Source organism: Lissotriton vulgaris, chromosome 2_2, assembly GCF_964263255.1.
Source record: "Lissotriton vulgaris chromosome 2_2, aLisVul1.2, whole genome shotgun sequence".
NCBI classification, from domain to species: Eukaryota; Metazoa; Chordata; class Amphibia; order Caudata; family Salamandridae; genus Lissotriton; species Lissotriton vulgaris.
In genome coordinates this window covers 32,776,528-32,796,939 of record NC_141688.1, presented here as the reverse complement: position 1 = coordinate 32,796,939, position 20,412 = coordinate 32,776,528, and the positions used below count along the sequence as shown (strand labels likewise).

At 45.8% G+C, this 20,412-nt stretch overlaps 1 protein-coding gene across 1 annotated transcript in view; it reads left to right on the top strand.

Moving 5' to 3' along the window:
* CELF6 (CUGBP Elav-like family member 6) overlaps positions 1-20,412 on the top strand; it is a 675,122-nt gene that overhangs the window by 338,447 nt on the left and 316,263 nt on the right. The gene's annotated exons all lie outside the window — the stretch shown is intronic.

Genomic DNA, 20,412 nt, shown 5'->3' with positions numbered 1-20,412 from the left:
CCAGGTCGGAGTGGGCACCGATGCGAGAATTATCAGTCCGCTGATCCTGGTCCAAGACCCTGCCGCGTCGGGAATCGAACCCTGGTCCCGGGCCGTTCTCTGCACTCGGGTCTGCCGCCTCTAACCAGTGAGCCACACCTCTCTGTAGGGAAAACATTGGATAGCGTAGGGGTAAAAATTACTATTCCCACTCCAAAGAGTGCAACAGTAGGGAAAGCATTGGATAGCGGGAGAGTAAAAATTAATATTCCCACTCCAGAGAGTGCAACAGTAGGGAAAACGTTGGATAGCGGGAGGGTAAAAATTACTATTTCCACTCTAGAGTGTGCAACAGTAGGGAAATCGTTGGATACTGTAGGGGTAAAAATTACTATTCCCACTCCAGTGAGTGCAACAGTAGGGAAAGCGTTGGATAGCGTAGGGGTAAAAATTACAATTCCCACTCCAGTGAGTGCAACAGTAGGGAAAGCGTTGGATAGCGTAGGGGCAAAAATTACTATTCCCACTCTGGAAAGTGCAACAGTAGGGGATGCGTTGGATAGCGTAGGGGTAAACATTACTATTCCCACTCCAGAGAGAGCAACAGTAGGGAAAGCGTTGGATAGCGTAGGGGCAAAAATTACTATTCCCACTCCAGAGAGTGCAACAGTAGGGAAAGCGTTGGATAGCGTAGGGGTAAAAATTACTATTCCCACTCCAAACAGTGCAGCAGTAGGGAAAGTGTTGGATAGCGGGCGGGTGGGGGGTAAAAATTACTATTCCCTCTCCAGAGAGTGCAACAGTAGGGAAAGCGTTGGATAGCACCCCTTTGCATGTAGGCCTCATTGCCAAAGTGCTTCTGCGCTTGAAGAAAATTTGCATGCAATTCCATTTCTACCCATGTCCTACGTGCAAGCGCACTTGTCTCAGCAGGGTGACTCGGGACTTTTTAAACCAAATACAGCTTTATTTTAGCTGTCTCCTCTCTAACATTGCCTCCAATTCAATGCAAGTCACATAAATCCGTCTGACTTTTAAAAAAAAAAATTAATTGTCCCTTTTTCTTGCTTCCAAATATTGGCATTATATGGTGATATACTTCCCTGTGCTCACGGAAAGAGCAGGCCTATCTGAAAATGTGTGTGTGTGCTGAAAGAAATGTGTACTGGAAGTACCTATGGTTCAAGTACACATCAATACTTAATAGCACTGTGTGTTTGAGAGATAGGACAACTTTACTTTCCTAATAACTTGCATGGGTGTAAAATGCACTTGGAAAAAAAAACGAAACTATCAGCAGTCTAACAAAAGAAATCAGACATCTGCTGGTTTCTTTGGGAGTGTTGGAACATGGGGCTCCAGTGAAATATGGAGGTCATCTCCCTCGAGTCGACATACCATAATTTAAGCATTACGTTTCCATCTTCAGGCATGTCACCTACAAATCATGCATTTAAGTCTAATTAGTTTAACTGAAGCCAACAAACCCTTCAACATTACATGCATTCTAGTGCTTGCTGCGCAGCTTCCCTAGCTAGTTTTGACGGCGCCCCAGAGAGCCATGGTGCACAGATTGGGAACCACTACACCAATGAAAGGCTAGAAGAGATCAGTGAGGATATATATAGGATTCAGGCTTGTGAGAACTTTCTCTGTGGCATGCTCATTCTATCACTTATCTTTCTATTATTTTAGATTTGTTTCTTCTATAACTGCTTCACTTTCTTTCCTTTTGATTAAACATTCCTCCAAGCTTTTCCACATTTTTCTTCACCCTTTGCTCATTCCTCCCAATTTGACCTCTCTAATTATTCCCTTTCCTCACTTCTGTTTCTCTTTACCCATTTTCTCTGTCATTAACCCCCTCACGTCTTCTCTTCATCTTAATTGCGCTTCAGTATTTTTTCCTTTCTCTCACAATTTTCTTCTCCTTAACCCTCACTCTTGCTCATCCTCTTTTTACTCTTTTTCCCTCTTATCTTATTTTTTTCTTACTCGCTTCTCTTAGTCATCTATTTCTCTCCTTCTCTGCCCCTTCCTGACTGAAGGCCTATCTTTTCATGTGCCCTCCGTATTCCCTCTTTTTCCATTTGTTTGCAGTTTTGTCTCTTTCTTTCCCTAATCATCTCCTCTCTCCTAGGCTATAAAATATACTCTTATCTTTTTCTCTCCATCAGTCGTGTGTGTCCAATGGTTTCTCTGCTTCGTTCATTTCCTTTTTCTTGGTCACTCTTTATCCGTTAGTTTCTTCTCCTTTCTTTCCCCCTCCTCATTTGTAATGCAGTGTCCTTTCCTCCTCCTTCCATTTGCCTCTGCTAACTTTCTTCATTTGTCTCTCTTTCTCCCCAAACTGATTTAATCCTGTCTCCTCGTCCCCTTCCCAACGTTGCCATTCTCTTTTCTCCTCCCCTCTTCGTCTTTTAGTTCTCTTTGGGGCATAAGTATCAAATACTGTAGTTATGATTCTCAAATAGCGATTTTTTGAGATAATTAAGGAATGGCTTCCGATTCATTCCTATGGATTGAATGGGAAAACATTCGTAATTTGCGAGTACCCATTGGGTACTCGCAAATTGTGAATGCAATTTCAATGGTGCAAGGGTGTCCTAAGGACACCCTGATGCACCCCTGAAATGAGCATGTGTACACATGTGTTGTAACCACAACATGAAACAGGATGGCGGTTTAATCAAGCTTTATTTATGACAGCAACAAGACATCAGCGGCGGCGCGTGGAGCGGAATGACGTCGCAACAACATGTGCACATACATGCTTTAAGGGCATGTATGTGTGGAACATGGCACTTCGCAAAAAGCAAAAAAGTGCTTCTTTCAAAGAATTAGCAAATTACCACCAGCTCTCGGTGGTAATTTGCGATTTCTTATGCCAAATTCGCACAACTGAGGTGCTTTCTACATCGCATTTAAGGAATCGCAATTTGCGATTCCTTAATTTAAATTGCAAAATAGAGAATCGCATATTTTGCGATACTCTAATTTGCGATGCCCTTTTGGGATGATACATCCCAAAAGCCTTTTCCCGTTCGCAAACAGGCGGATTCGGAAAATAGGCCCGTTTGCGAACGGAAAAATGGCTTGATACATATGCCCCTTTGCTCTTCCTCTCCATGCCAACCTCTCTCCTACTGCCATCCACTTGTTCTCTCCTTTTCCCCTCCCTTTTATCCGTTCTCTTTTCTTCTATCCCCCTTTTCGTATCTCTGATTGTTCTCTTTCCTTCTATTTTTATTTTTCCTTTTCCCCACTTCCAACTTCCTAACTTGTCTTTCTTTCATCCTCCCTTCTTTCCTCTGCTCTCCTTTTTAGTAATTTCTCTGTAACCCTTAACTCTTTTCCCCTTGTCCTCTCCTTTCACTTCTTCTTTTCCAATTGTTTCGACTTTTCTTTTATTCCCATGCTTCCCCTTATCTACTTTCCACTACCCTTTGCCTCTTATCCTCCTGTCTATGCCATCTTCCTTCTTCTTGCTCCTCTCTCTTTAACTACTCCTTTTTTCAATTCCGTTTAATTTCAGTTTTTTACATCTTTGTTTCTGTTTCCATCCATGTTTTATGCCTTCTGTCGTTTATTCCTTCTGTCACCAGCACTCTTTCTCCAACTTGTTTCTTGTAATATTTTCTCTATTATTTTTATTTATTGTATTTCCTTTCTCCACATTACATTTCGCCCTCTCCTATGCCCCTTACAAATATTACCTTTCTCTCCTCACGTTTAATTTTTACTCTCTTCTTTTATCGTCGCTCCTTTTCTCCAGTTTCCAGCACTCTCGGCTGTCTTTCTACTACCTCGTCCTTTCTTCTCCCATACCCCCCTTCGCGTTTTCTCGCCTTGCCGTTTTTCAGTTCCCTCTGCCCACTTCTCCTCTTTCTTCACTCGCTCTCCCTCCTCTCGTTCTCCATTCCCTCCCCCACGCCCCTTTGGAGTGAGGGGGGCAGACGCTGCTTTGCCTGTATTCTGGCGGAGCTCCTGCGCCCCCTCCCGCATTATATTCCATATTCAGAGATAAGTATCACTCTGACTTACTGTGCGGTTCCTCTGGAGCTGTGTGAGGCGGTTGCTATGGCGATGCTGTGTGAGGCAGTTGCAATGGAGGCCTCCTCCCTTTAGAAAAAGCAGTAAAGTGAGAAAAAACAGTAAAGTGAAGGGTGAAAAGCAGCGGCGGTGCGTCCATTGGGGCGTTGGGGCGTTGCCCTCCCAATGCGCACTGCCGCCATCCGGGACCGCCAGTGTGCCTAGTAAAATAAAACATTATTGATGATTCAGGAACTAGTTTCTGGCCGGCCGGTCACCGGGCCGGATCAGAAACCATCGGGAAAAGGGGGGGTGGGGCTGTGCAGGGGTGCTAGTGCGGGTGTCCTCTTTCGGACAGGTCATTTTTCTGCCCGGTGGGAGCATGCGCACTAGCCCCCCCCTTTGCATACCGGGGGTTGCCTCATGCCACAGCCCCCAGCCTCCTAATGGGGCGGGGAGTTTGGCTGCTCTAACCAATCCATCCCTTGACCTGCTTGATGACGTCTGGGATGACGTGACGTCACTCACCTCCTTGGTCACTCTCACCCCGCAGCCACTTCCACACACAGTGCTGCTGCCCGCTTCAAACGTGGTGTGCGTGCTCCTCCTGATGGTGACTCTTCCTGCTGCCTCCTGAGCTGGACTACTACCGTAACAACATCGGCACGACAAGGAGAACTACTGAGGTGAGTCACAATGGTGATGGTGGTGATTACCGCCCTTTTGAATTTTATTTCAAACTCCCACCCGTTCCGTATTACCCATGATCCCACAGCTGTACCCCCCTGAGAGTGCCATGGCGGGTTTGGCCATCCGGCATCGTTTCGGTCTGTAAGAATTTTTTTGTAAATATAGCGCCTTCTATGGCACCGGTTTGATGTTTTGTAGTGCCACTGCCGTGACTCTTGTTCCCCCCAGGACCAGGTGCAGTTGCAAGGGGTTTATGCACAGGGCTGGGCTGAGAATACTAGGCAGCCGTGGCGATTCTGTCTCTCAGTGTACATACAGAGACTCTCACGCGCGCTTACAAATGAGGCAGGTGACGGTGAGGTTCCCTAGTCGGCATTTTGTTGTATTAATAATGTGCCACGGCAGGGAGGGGGGCGCGCGCGTATAAACATGGTGGACGTGTGATTCTGGGCCTATAAGTAAACCTTTAGTAATCACAATTATCTATCAGAAGGACATTTTGGATTTTTTTTATGCAGGAGCAATTCAATTTAAATCACCTGCGAAATGCTTTGCGGCGGCCCGTGTGATATTTGCAAGTTACAATTAAGACCAAAAAAGACACATTTCAAAGCAGAACAACGGCACAAACATAAAAAAAAATAGCAGTGATGAAAGGCCCCAGGCACAACCACTGAAATGGAAGGACACAGACAATCTTCCGCGGGTGCCGTGCCCTCTACCAACACCTTCGACAGGTGATTTCAAATGACCCTATTGTGCATCGTTAGCGCAGCGCCAATTTACCCGATGTCTAGGCTCTCATCCAAGGCGCTATGCTCCCAGGTCTTGGTTACCATCTTCGCCCTTAAGGCTCCACAAGTCAGCGAATCGATCATCTAAAAAGCATAGTTGTTCTCAGCTAGACAGAAGCCCCAGGGTTATTTTTCCGATGTAGTGCAATCCATGTTTGTGTTTTTATGCGCAGGTCAACTTGGAATAACATTAAAAACGCGAGTGAAAATCGCGAGTTATTGAAACAAAAATATACTCGGAAAGCCATGAACTGGCACATATAAAAACCGCCTGCAAATATGTTTTTATTTACTGCCTTTTTCAGGCAATAATAACAGCACGCGTACTCTGGTGATTGATGCACTTTCATGGAGAGAGCTGTGATCTGTCTAGTCATAATTTTGACTACTGCTAAAGCAGCTTAGAGTGTTAATGTTTATGATGCGAAGCACAAAGTGTAGCATGCCTATCACAGATTTTTTTTTGTAGATAGCTCAGTGGGTTGCTGCTTTTGCCACAGAGATCATTCTGTTTCTTGAACCTCATAGGTTACCATCATTCGAACATAGCTCAGTGAATCATGACTGGTATCAAAGTGCTGCATGTAAACTGAAAGGCATTGTTTCAGAGTTACAAAAAATGTGCCTCAATTTTGCTTTAATAACTGCTGAATGAGTGCAATTTATCTGCAGGTATTTACATCTTTTGTGTGTTTGAGGGTAGGCGAAGTGGCTAAAAAGTATACATTATTCTGTAACTGATTTGGCACTCCTAAGCCAGTACGATCCAGACTGTGAGTGTGCTATGAATTTGTAACAATGGTGATGAGCACTGTTCAAATGAACTGATATGAATTTACACAACATACAAGTGTGGGGTGAGAGCAGAGGGTGGGTGGAGGTATTTATTTAATTATTGTAGTTTATGCAATTTTTATATACACCTGCAGATTGCTTACAATTGGTTGGTTTTATTGTCAGTCTCATCTAGGGTGTGATCAGTGTGTAATTTGTACTTTGCACACTGAGTGGGGGGGGGTTGGGTGGGGGATGTTCGGGCACGTGCGCCGCGCTCGCGAGCTACAGTGCGGAAATAATTTTCCGCCCCACCAGGTTCAAATGTCACCAGCCGCCACTGGTGAAAAGACGGCCCGCCCTGCACTTGTAGGAAAGAGGGGGGGAGGGGGAGGGGGGAACTCCCAGGAGCTCTTTTTACATCAATCACAGGCTGTTCTAGCACTGAACTTATCTCCCCCTCTTCCCTCCTAAATGCGGCCTTCTCGGGCATCGTGCCTCGGTGACGCCATGTATTCTCTTTCATCTTCTCCTTCCGGCGGGTCACGAGGCTACATAGTGCTTCCTCCCGAGGACCGATGGGGTCACAGGGAAGGAAGCTGTTATGACATTCACCTGGGGACTCTTGTCCCTCCTCGGTGCCACTGGGCTGCGGTTGATGCTAGGGGTTGTATCCAGTCTGCACTCTTTCTGTAGATGGTGGGAGCTCTCTCATTGACTAGAGTTGAGGAGGATTGATGTCACTGACTTTGGTTAAGAATGTCTGTGCAGCATTGGGTGTGTGTCAGAGGTTTTGTATATTATGTCTGGTTGTGTCATCCACTGGTCCATCAGAATACAGAAAACTGCAAAAAAATAGCTATCGGCCATTTAGTTAACATATAAAATGAAGATATAATAACATGTAAGAAGCTGTCTTCAATAGAAAAGACTGACGATATATATTGAAAAGTAGTAAGACATGTAACCTGCAGTTTCAATGACAAATGATGAACATCATAAACTGTCCTGAGAGTGACCTTGCCCACCTCCCACTGCTCATGGATTCTCTAAATGTGAGCCTGTAGTCTGTTTTGGGTTGGAGCCGAGCGGTCGAAGTCCACCAGATTAGACCCTCCATAGCTGGGCAGGGTTGTAGGTAGACTGGCCATAACAACTGATAGAGCTCCCAGAGCAGTTGATCCTGAGCCCTTAAAGACTGTTGTACAGTGTGCACTGGCCACAGCAGGGCACATGCGGTTCAAGGAAAGCAACCAAAATAAAACCAAGAGATTGGACACCAGAGATTCAAGGTGATGTAGGGAGAATGTAGAGAGAGAACACACACCGTCATCAAGAACACTGGGACCCGACTGCACTAGAGAGGAAGCAAGGTTGCCTCACCTCCTGACCAGAGACAAATTTGTAGCAAACTCCCCAGCAAGGTCAGGTAGGAACCAGAAGAACCAGCCTCCCATAGCAACATACCAAGAAAACCTACTGCTGTTCCAATGTGGCTGAAGTATTGATGTGTAAAATGGACACAGAGACATGGGGCACAGGACACAAAGACAAGGAGTGAGGGAGCAATGGAAATTGAACACACAGATGGATCAGTCAAGATACACAACATAGGGCACAGGGCACATTGTGGGAGACAGCTGATGAGGTGGATGGAGGGATTCGTGGATAACACATTTAAAATAAAGGTCTAAGTAACATCTTAAAATAACAACAACAAATCTTATAAAATTGAAAACATATTTTAAACCTGACTCACAGTCTGTGATCAACACTTTACTACCGATACCTCTTATTAGCCTCCCCAGCCCATTTGCCCTCCTCCCCTGTGGCTCCTGATTCCCCTTCTTCCATGTCACCACTACCAGACTCAGGAGCCCATAACTACCCTCTTCAGAGAAGACCAGGTACTCCCCTCTTTGCTTGCATGTGGTTGGGAGAAGGCGGTGAGGCTTCCAGGAATTTCATCTGTCAAGCACCCATGGTTGAGAAACTGTAATGCTTAACGCCTAAAAGTGCACTTCTCACCCAAGGAAGCAGTGGGAGTTTCATGGTAGTGAGACTTGATGCTCCTCCTACCAAGCTGGTAAGATCTGGCCTTTTTAAAAAAAAAAAAAACCTAAATATAATTGCTTCGGCTATTTTTTGTTTAGTTATCTGTCATATTTTTCTATCTCACTTTCATTATTTCACTTTGTTTCTTTTACTGAATAAAGTCAGAGCATTCTCAAATTACATATTACAGTTGTTTAAATTCATCCTTCTTTATATTAAAAAAACGATTTTTCTTTCCCTTACTAAATAACTATTAACAGCTCAGTTTCCACTTAACCTATTTTATCACTTTACTACATAATTCAGTTAGTACACTTAAACAATTATTTGCAGTGTTTCTAAATAACACAATTACAGCCTCATTATGGCTTATAACTTTATATACATGAAGCAAACAAGTGGCATAATTGATGTTTTTAAAGTATACAGTATTGAGCTCGAAAACGTTTTCATGGAATGCAATAAACAGTTTTCTCTTATTCATTTGACCACTTAAGCCTCATTTGAAAAATAAATTACAAAAAAAGTAAATAGGTAGTGCAATTGTCTCTTTTAACTAAATGATTTAAGTCTCATTATTACTTTTAACTACATGTAAACACATCAAAATGTCTGGCATTCTTGATCTTTCGGATCGATAAAGTTTTATGCTAATCACTTTTCAAGCTCTGGAAATGAGGCGGTGTGAGGTGATGAATAAATGATTAAATGACGAAGGCTTTCTGTAGTACACTTGAGATGCCTAGGGGTATCTCAGTTCTTTGGAAAATCTGAAGCCAAATGATGGCAGCATTTAGAGAGGGCTGGAGGTCTTTGATCTTTTTTAAGACTTTATGTGGTTTTTCTGATAGCGAAGCGAGATGAGCTTAAATGCCATAGCTTGGCAGTTAGTTAAGAAAAATATCTTCCACCAAGGCCAGAACACAGAATCTTTGGAATCTGAAGCAAATTGGCAGAACAGTATGCGAACAGTGCACCTAACAAAATTAATTTGAATGAAAAAAGGACCATAAACATATCTCAGACAAATACAGAGATTTAAAAAAAAAATCTGTCTAAAACAATAAGCCAATGTAGATTACAGATATGGCTTTAAACTGCTAGGCAACCCGAAGAGATGCATTTCTCCAGTATTTTCAACGATTTAACATTTTTGTAAAGAAAAGGTCTCATTTGAAAAATTGCTTTAGTGACAGTGACATTCTTGCTGTCACTAAAGTCTGACTCACAAAACAACAGAGTAATGGCAGTACATGAAGAAATGACATCAAAGAACAAATGCACATGTAGCTTGGAGATTTAAGTTTGGTGATCTGCTGTGAAATCGAAGATACTCCAAGATGATGTACTACTGTGACAGGCTAAGGTGGAGACAACACCAAGTCATCAATGTGATTAGAGGGGAACCACACAGAGCGCGACCAACACGAGGAAGTGCCCCTTATGATTTCTGTTTTATCACAATTTAGCTTTAGTGAATTGGAATTTATCCAGCTCACAATGGCTGTGAAATTGATTGTGGTGTTGCTATCAAGCCATGTGTATCAACAGTGCTTCAGAAAAATGTAACATCAAAACAAAGCTTTGCTGACAAAGGACAAACATACACCATGAGTGTAGTCACATGAGATTTATTGGGGAGCATAAGGAACCTACATGGAAAGGGTTGGAAGCTGCATTGAAGCAGAGGAAGTGAAAAATCCAACAACTGTCCCATGAAGAAAGAGTCTGCCATTCAAGACCAAATCCTCCTAAATCTCAAGAGGACGGTTAACGAGGATGGGATGGGAGACAGTATTGAAAGATGTATAGATATAGATACAATGAGGTGGGTACGTTTGACTTCACCCAAAATTAGTCTAATATAATGTGAAATTACCACCAATGAGGATTTTCTGATGTGGCATGCATAGAAGCCAGGTTGGGTAGGAATAAGCAGCTTATGTTCTGTAAACTAAGAAAGCTCAGAGTTGGTTGCACTTTAAAGAATTTTTCATGCCAGAGGAGCAATAAGATGGGTCGAAAGATGGCTGAGTTAGAAAGATAAGAGTTGACGTTTTTCAATAACTGTTGAACAAGATCTTCCTTGTTGGCAGTTGGTGCTGAAGGGGTTGTCAGAGAAGAGTTGCATAGTTTACTGACAGCCAGTGATATGGTGGGTGTAGCAAGTTTAAATATTTTAGTAAGACGAGGATCTTCTAGATGGCCTAATTAAATGTCAAAGTTCTTTGTGGTGTACTCAATAGATAACCAGGCAGAAATGAATGATCCAGAAGAGCACGCTGGCAGGTCATTAAATGGGTTCCCCTGATAGGTTATAAAAGGTTATTAAACTGGGGAAAGCAGTTTCTCAAACAAGAAATCTGATAGGCTAGCACAAAGCCCTCATTGAGGCAGTACAGTTTAGAAAGGCTTTGAAAACTGTTCTGTTCTAGACTCGCTTCTGTTGTGACAGCTTTCCTGTGTGTGTCCGTGAGCGCTGAGATACCTCTTCGGGGGTGATTCAAGAGCTATGCAAATCCATAAAATAAATAAATAGAGCTTTAGGTGCAGGTCAGGTTAGAGAGATCTGTGACAGTTTTGAAGCTCATTGACGTAGGGTTTTTGATTTCTAAGATTGGTATAGACAAAATGTTGCTATTCATACAACATTGTGATACATTGCAACCAATGTTCCCTCTAATTTCTTCTCATTGTGTGCAGCAGTGTAAGGCCTCAGTGCGGTGCACCCGAGGATATATCCAGAAAGAAAATTACCATTTATGCGAATGCCTTGTGAAGGTACCAAAATCAGTGGCATTTGCCACTCCTAACTTCTGTTTCCAACTAAAGCAAGAAATGGGTATTTTTACAAAGCACGTTCCAAGTACTAAAGTATTATGCAAGTTTTGTGACGTAGTGGCACACTACTGCCACATGACCCCTTAGTGCCGCATTCAGACACACACACCTTCAGGCTAGTCTGCGGGAACCCCGGGGGAGTCCCTCACTTCTGGCGCTCACCCGTTTTATGTCTGACACCTGGTGTCCTGGGGCCAGGTACTTATATATACCCCACATAGTTGCCGCCTGCTTTGTTTCCCCACTGGCACCCACTCTGTCCCGTACCCCGTGTGCTGGCAGAGGAAGTGGGTTTATCTTCCGAGTGATGCTTCGCCCCTAAGGCGTGAGTAATAATCCTGTACTAATAGTCCACAGTATTTAATGGGGAAAAAACTCCCCATATAAAATTGTAGCACTGAATGGGTTGGCCCTTGGTGCCGTTTGGGTCCTCAAGCAGGGGCGCAGCTTAGTTTACTCCGTGCAGCCTGCCCTTGGATCGCCCGTAAGTTAAGCCACCATGTTGGCAACTAAAATTATTTCCAGTTTTGTAAAATAAGTGAGACAGCGAGTATTTGTAGATAGGTTGTGATTGATAGTAAACACTCTCTACTGTAAAATGCTGCTGAATGCCATCCCCAAACCTTGATAAAATCAGCAAGGCGGCATATGTAGGCGCCTCCTGCTCTGATGTCCATGACCCTGCTAGCATCCGAAGTGCCATGGACGAAAACAAATCTTTGCAATTGCATGGTGTCTCCTTTCACTATGACATGCTCCTCTCCATGGGCCTCCTACAGAACTGCTGCTGCTCATCTGGCTCTGCTGACTGCTGCAAAGAGAGTAGCTGAAGAACAGTTTCAGTGACTCTGAGGAAAGACATAGTGCACATACGAGAAGTGTGGCTCACTGGTTAGAGCAGGCAGACCCTGAAGCAGAGGTCAGACCTGGGACCAGAGTTCAATTCCCGACGCGGCAGGGTCTTGAGCTCAAATGTCCATGGACTCGATAATTCTCGCTTCGGTGCCTGACCTAATCATGGGTTCACACTCTGCAACTCTGGGCATTAAGCTTGCTTAATCTCCACAACGGCCCCCCGCGGCGGGATGCCTGGCTTTCACCTTGGGGATGCCCGTTAGGGGCTATCTCACAGGGAAAAGCCAGGACGGGTTCCCAAGGCAAGCGCCGAGATGCCTCCGGGTAGTCGAGCGCTATATAAGAACATACAAAAAAAAAAAAAAAAAAAAAAACATACGAGCAAACACGCAGCCTAAAGGGAACACCGATTGCAACTGGTAAGTATGGGCTGATGGTCCAACTAACTACTAAAGTAAACTTTGGAACCCCTCACCAGTTCATATTTAGAATTAGTCTAGGTATAGAGTCTTGCTAGCTCCAAAAATGTTGTTACTTTACAAGCTAGGGTTACTGATATATTCATCTGTCATATCACGGTTGGTATTGTTAAACACGGGGTAGATTAATGAAACAGGCTATACCATCCTCTCTAGAAATATAAAAAATCACAGCTGACACTATGAAAGTAACGGGGTATTTACTCTTCCGTCTGTTATCACAACATTTTGGCAACAGATGTTGCCTTCGAGTGCATGAATTTGTGACTACAGGAAGTTGTCTCCTCCTATCTTCAGGTGGGGCATAACCTGCCGTACATGGATCAAAGTGCTATAAATACCAACATCGAGTATTCCTCTGTGTATTTGTTGTATGATTTTTTTGTTTAAATTTGTTTATTAAGATCTTCACATATCCTGGTACAGGTTGTTGTTGCATCATTGACATACCATAACATATAATTACAGGTAATTGATTAACACTTTGCTTTTATCATATATCAACACAACTTGGGTAGACTGACTGACATCCGTCCGGGAGTCATACTCTATCCTGGCCTGACATATTGTACTATGTCATGCGGTGTCCCATTGGGCATGTATCCTGGGGGTGTGAGTTGGTGTTTCCTCCTTGACTTTACCCATGTAAGTCATCAAATGATTCAGGAATGTAGTCCTCGACTGGTGATTTAGTTTTGAAATAAATCAAAGGGGGAAAAGAAACCTGTGAACTGAGGGGGACGATCAGGTGTGAGGGGAAAATAGGAGCTATCGGAGGAAGCCTTGCGGTGTGAAGTGTTGTGACTGGCTGTGATTGTTTGCTATCATGTCAATGCGAGCTCATGGGGAAAGTGAGGGACGGTCTGCGGGACTGCATAGGAGCGTGCCTAAACTGTCTTAGATATCGCTTTGATGATAAATGTTACCCAGTTATTCTGGGGGATCTGGCTCCTGTGCTATGAGGGGCAGGGATGGCTGTGGAGATTGGGTTTGTGAGGTGTCTTGACTCCCCACCCCTGTCGTTTCCTGTATAAACTGAAAAAGAATCTGTGCCAATCCATGGAGACTGGATGTTTACGTGTCCCTTTCACTTCCTCGTCTCTGAGTGCCTCCTCCTCCGCTGCTCCTCATTTTTTCATAGCACGCACCCATGCCTCCACTGGGTGTTGTAATTTGGCAGCGATTAGGTCAGCATTAGCAGAAGCCATCCTGCATTTAGAGACTATCTTGTCCGTTCTGTGGAATCCATTTTGTATTTCTGTCAGCCATTTTGTTGGCCATGTGCAACCATGTGCTCGCCATGTGCTCTGTCCTACCTTTCTGTTAACTGCTCTTGAAATCTGCTTAGAGACAAACTATATTTAGCATCTTCCACCTTCGCACATGCTCAGTTGAGTTTGCAGCTGTCCATGCAGCTGCTGTTAGTCTGTAACTGTCAGGATGTGTTCACCAGAATTAGCAACTGTTGGCTCCTCTCACTTGTTGACTGTGCATTTTCTGTATGACCTTTTGTATGAGCATTTTGTACTTGTACCGCCTTCATTTGAGCCGCTGTGTGGGTATAAAAGGACCAAGCTCCTTCCATTCAGTGTGCTACTTCATACATTACCGAAGGGTGCTGTGTGAATGTAGTTCCACCTCATGAGGTTTAATAAATCTTGTATTTTTTATTCCAGTTTCTGTGCCAACTTCTATTTTATGGTCTGAGGACTCTGTGCAGAGAAGGGAGAACCCCTAGCACTGGTAGGCCTTGCTGAGGCCCACCACCACATGGAGCCCTGCCGGGGCTTGCCAATGCATGGCTATTCTCCTCTTTGCGAGAAGCAGGACCAGGGACAACAAAACGCCATTGCAACTTATCGGTTTCCTTTTGACGACAGACCCGCAAGGCACAAGCCTCCCGTGTGGACGTGTTCGTGAGATCGGTCATCACTTGGAGTGTCTATTGTACCTTGTCCCAGTACTGTCGGAGTGCCGGGCAGTCCCAGAACATATGTTTAAAATCTGTCTCCTGGGCTTGACAGCGGGGGCAAGCAAATTGCGTGTCAGGGTCAAATCGGTGTAACCGGTGTGGAGTTAGATATGCTCGGTGTAGGATATTATAGTGTATCTTTTTGAAACGCGCATTCCTAGACATCTTTTTGAGGTATGCCAGCGCTTTCTCCCATTCTTTATCATGCAACGCATGACCTATCTCATCCTCCAATGTGTGCCCTAGAGTGTCTAGATGGGCGTTAACCAGCTCTTAAATCGCTTTCTAGTTCCAAGTGATTAGGTGTGTACCTGTGCCCATATGAAGGATCGTGTGTAAGACTGGGTGTGTCGGGGGCTCCCTCTCCTGGAGCATCGGCCACTATCCAATATTTGTCTGTGTGTAAGGAATTGCCCCAGTGGGAGGTCGTACTGTTTCGTCAGTTGGGCGTATGTCCTTATCTGCCCTCGCCAAACAGGGACTCCACCTCAGTTACATCGTGGTCAGTACAAATCTGGAGAGCCTCTGCAGTATAATATTTATCCCTCCGTGGGAATCCCGCCAGCTGGAGCAACGGGGAATATAGGGCCTTGTCCTTGGACATGCGATGTATTTGCATCATACATCTGAGGGCTACAGAAACCTGCAGGGGATATGTACGTGAGGGTTCAATCAATCAAATAATTTGTAAACAGCACTACTTACCCGCAAGGGTTTCAAGGCGCTGAGGGTGGGGAGTGGGTGGGTGCTGTTGCTACCGGTCGAACAGCCAGGTCTTGAGTCGTCTCCTGAAGGTTAGAAGGTTAGAAGGTTAGAAGGTCTTCGGTTTGTCATAGGTTGAGGGGGTGGGTGTTCCAGGTCTTGGCGGCACGGTGGGAGAAGGATCTTCCTCCGGCTGTGGTTCCACGGATACTTGGAACGGTTGCCAGAGAAAGGTCTGCAGAGCGGAGATTCCTGTTGGGTACATAGAAGGAGAGTCGACTGTTGAGATAGGCTGGGCCGATCTTGTGGAGTGCCTTGTGTGCGTGGATCAGGAGCTTAAAGGAGATTCTTTTGTCAACGGGGAGCCAGTGCATGTTCCGCAGGTGGGGGGTGATGTGGTCGCAGCGCAGGACGTCGAGGATCAGGTGTGCAGAGGCATTCAAGATACTTTGCAGTCTGCTGATGAGCTTGGTCGGGACTCCGGCGAAGAGGGCGTTTCCGTAGTCGAGTCGGCTGCTGACTAGGGCCTGGGTGACTGTTTTCCTTGTGTCTGTTTTGATCCATCTGTAGATCTTGCTGAGCATACAGAGGGTGTTGAAGCAGGTGTTGAAGCAGGTGGAGGAGACAGCGTTGACTTGTTTGGTTACGGTGAGTTTTGAGTCGAGGATGCGATGCGGGCCACCAGGAGTCGTCCCATGCTGAGGAGTTGGGCCCGAGGATGAGGATCTCCGTCTTGTCTATGTTCAGTTTAAGGCGGCTATCCTCCATCCAGTCGGCGACGGCCTTCATTCCCTGGTGGAGGTTGCATTTGGCGGTGAGGGGGTTCTTGGTGAGGGAGAGGATCAGTTGCATGTTGTCAGCGTAGGAGATTATGTTGAGGTTGTGATGTCGGGCGATGCGTGCAAGAGCCGGAGTGGATTGCGCCCATGGTCTTGATTGTGTCTTTGATGCTCACGTTGGTCCAGGTTGTCAGGGGGTCGTGGTCGGTGGGGTGTGGTGGGTCTGGCGTGTTGGGGTCTTTTAAGGTCGCCTGGGAGTTGAAGCTGTCGTGGATGTCGGTGATCTTGCAGTGGAAGAAGGTGGCGAGGGAGTCGCATAGGGATTGCGATGGCGAGATGTCGTTGGCATTGGAGCTGGGGTTGGAGAATTCCTTCACGACGTCGAAGAGCTCCTTGCTGTTGTGTGCGCTGTTGTCGAGGCGGTCTTTGAAGGAGGTCCTCTTGGTGGTCCTGATGAGGTGGTGGTGGTTACGAATGGGGTCTTTGTGGGCTGCACTGCTGCCCGGCGTCTTCTTGCTGTGCCATATGTTCTCCAACTTCCGGCATGTGCGCTTTGACGCTAGGAGTTCCGGGGTGAACCAGTTGGCTCTCTTTTGGTGTCTTTGAGGGTTTGCTTTAGTCTCCGGACTACCGGAAGGGGTAAGCGGCCTTCATCAGTAATTGTTTCCCCTATTTCGCGCTCTGCCACCCAATGATATAGCCATTGGAGTTGTGCCGCGAGGAAGTACGCCTCAAATGATGGAGCTCCCAGGCCCCCTCAGGTATTGGGCAATTGTAGCGTGTTTAGGGCTATACTATGTCGCCTATCTCCCCAAATCAGCGCTGTTAGCAGTGTATCCAATTCCCTGAAGAAGGAGCACAGCGGTATGACCGGGAGGTTTGTAAAATGATATAATAATCTGGGAACCATAATCATTTTCGCGATGGCTACACGCCCAATGGGAGCTAGGGGCAGAGTTTTCCAAAAATTGACCGCCGTTCGCAGCCCGGCCAATGTCTTTCGGTGGTTCCCTTCATACAGGTCGATCAGAGAATGATATAGGCACACTCCCAAATAACGGGGGGCTGAGGAAATGGAAAAATCTTCATTCTCAGGGGTCCTACTAATATCAATAAAGAACTTGGCACAGAAGTTGAAATATGAAAAGACATCTTTATTACATTTAATAAGTGAGGCCACGTCACACAGAAGCCGTAGCAAATGAAAGAGGAAGTCTGAGGAATACAGAGAACAGAGGCCTTTTATATGTTTTAGGGTTACATGACTCAGCACAAAAGTAAGGGGCAGTCCTAGCTTTTGCAAGCATGCAAAAAACCCAACATTCCTTCTTACACAAGCTGGGCAAACCCATAATAAAAGACCACAACCCATATCGTAAACAGGTCATAAAAAGAAGGAACAGAAACAGATGAGAGGTAGGATAAGGGGTGTGTATGTGCATACCAAACTTTACAATCTCCTGTGCTCTGATCCTTAATCTTGATCAGCTATTGGGCAAGGAACTGGTCTAACAAGGTCAGCTTCAGGCAACAGGGTCAGTTCACTCAGGTCATTCAAAAGTCAGCTAAAGTCATCGGCCTATGTGAGGGCAACTACAAAATGGCTGCCATGCACAAAATGGAACCCAAGGATTCAGAACGAAATCTTCAAATACACAGTGAATCCATCGGTGTAACATTATGAAAACACTCATACTTGCTGAGCTCACTGTTTACTGTTCGCTATTACCAAAATCGTAACAGAACCACGACCTTTATGACCCAGGTTCAGAATTCACGGAACCTCAGGGCCACGCACTCCAGGCGATAGGCTGGGTTCACACTGTGATGTCTAGAGGCGCCAGATGGGGGCTAAGCGGGAAGATCGTAGATTTGTCCCAGTTTACTTTGAGACCAGAGGTCGCTTCAAATTCTTGCAGCGTCGACCATATTAGGGTGAGGTCACTGGTAATATCTCGGACGTAAATCAGGCGATCATCTGAATATAATGATACACAATGTACTAAATCGGCTATTGGGATTCCCCACTCTCCCCCCTCCCTCCTTAGTCGTATCACTAAGGGTTCCACTGCCAGAGCGAACAGAAGGGGAGACAGATGGCATCCCTGCCTTGTCCCCTGTTCTACTGGAAAGGGCTTAGATAATAGTTTGCCTATTCTGACTCTGGAGGTGAGACCCCTGTAGAGAAGTTGCGTGTACGCCTGCAGGATAGGGCCTACGTTTACCTTCTGGAGGACTGCGAACAGATGCGGCCATAATAAGGTATTAAAGGCCTTTTTCAGGTCCAAAATCAGGCATGCTGCCTGCGAAAATCGATCTTTTACCTGGTCCTGGATGAGGAACAGCCTGCGCAGGTTCTGCGAGGTGTTGCGCCTTGGAACAAACCCACATTTGTCTGGATGTACCAGCGCTGGTAGGATTTGACTATAGCGATCCGCCAGTATCTTGCCTAAAATTTTGCAGTCCGCATTCAGCAGAGCGATTGGTCTATAGGACGCAGGTAATGTTGGGACTCTATGTGGTTTCAGGAATGTTACTAAAGTCGACTCGCGGAGTGAGCGCAGGAGCTCTCCTCTGGTCAGCGCGTCGTCGAACATGGCCGCCAGTCGGGGCACCAGCTGGGTTGCAAAGGTGCTATAATACTCTAACGGGAACCCATCCATTCCTGGGGCTTTGTTGCGAGCCAGTGTCCTAATTGCACGTGTTATGTCCGGGGGTTTGATTTTTGCGTCTAGTTTCTTTTTTTCTGTTGAGGAGATACTGGGCATGGTTGAATGGCCTAGGAAATGAGTCAGTACCTGATGCTGCGCTTGTGCTGCCGGAGATTTATAAGTTTCAGAGTAAAAGCCCTGGAACACCTGCAGTATGTCTACCTGAGAGTGTTTAGGATTCCCTTCTTTGTCCTTAATTTCTGTAATTGGTTTCATTTCCGAGTATTGTTTTACTAACCAAGCTAACAGCTTGGTTGCATAGGTCCTAAAGTTATATTTACGGAGATCGTGCAGAGTACTGTTTTAGCATGTGCAACTTGGGCTGGGGCAGCTACCCATCTTTCTATAGCTCTGCCAGTAACGATTCGGCCTTCAGTAATGCGTTCTCCAAGGTTTTCCGTATGCCCACTATTTGTTGGATGCAATGCCCCCGGGCTTCGACTTTGAATGCATCCCATTCTACTAATGTGGAGGATGCTGTGCCTGTGTTCAGTGTGAAGTATTCTTGTATATGATCCCCATGTGTTTTTTGGAATGCCTGATCCGTGAGGCACTCCTGTGGCAGCTTCCATTTCGGTACCGGGCGGGGGGTGAGGCGGTTTCCACCTAAGAGTGAGTATGTGTGCGTCATGGTCTGAGATCACTCTGCCCAGGTAGTCTGTATATTGTACTTTGGGGAGAAGCATTGTGGAATACAGAAATCTGTCTAGTCTTACTCAGAGGTTATGGGGGATAGAATTAAAGGAGTACATCCGTGTGGTTGGGTTCTGTGCCCTTCAGGCGTCTACCAATGCCCAGTGACCCACCCAATGCCGAAAGTGTTCTGTTTGTCTGTGCGCTGAAGAGTGTGTTGGTGGAGGGTGGGATTTGTCCAGGTTGACATCCAGGGCGCTGAGCTTGCATTCCCGAAAGGCGCTCCCAATATTGTTCTTGGTCCATGTTCGGTGCATATATGCTTCCTAATAATAGTGGTTGACCCTCTAACAGCCCTGTCAGCAGCGAGTATCGTCCTTCTTTGTCCACCAACCGTGACTTTTCCTGAAATGGGACCCGTGGCCTAATCCAGAATAGTGTGCCTCTGGCAAACGCTGAATAGGTCGTGCCACATATGATGCCATGCCATTTTTTACGCAAGCGCTCTACCTCTGTGGATGTCAGGTGTGTCTCTTGCAGCAGGGCTATCTGCGAGTGCTGCCTCTTTACGTATGCATAGATGTTGTAGCGATTGCTGGCTGTGTGCATACCCCTTACGTTCAGTGTGAGAAATGTGATATCTGTCTTAGGGATCTTGTGTCCTAGCTTGTCCTTTGTTCAGTCCAAGGTTCCCTTTAGATGGCAGCCTCTCTGCCCACGACTCCCCCCCCTCAGCACATCGCCAGTCCCTCACATAACTTCGATGTCCAACATGTCCGTGTCTTCGCTCCTTTATGGAAGTCTGGGGAAGTAGGGAAAGGGAAGGGGTAACAGTAAACAACGGGATACATTCCCTACTCGGGGGACCTATCGTGCGAAGCGATACGTCCAAACTACAGTCCATATACCTACTTTAGTTTGTTGTTAGGGGGAGTGACTGTGCATATTCGCTGATTGCTACCACTGCCACCGCCTGCTTTTAGACTATGTAGTAGAATTTACCAAATGATGCCATTTCTGATCGTCGCCGCCCACCGCTGTCTCCTCTCGGCACCGGTTATGGCGCCCCGCGGCGAGCGCTTGCAGCATTGTTGCTACTGAGTTAGGCAGTGTCTT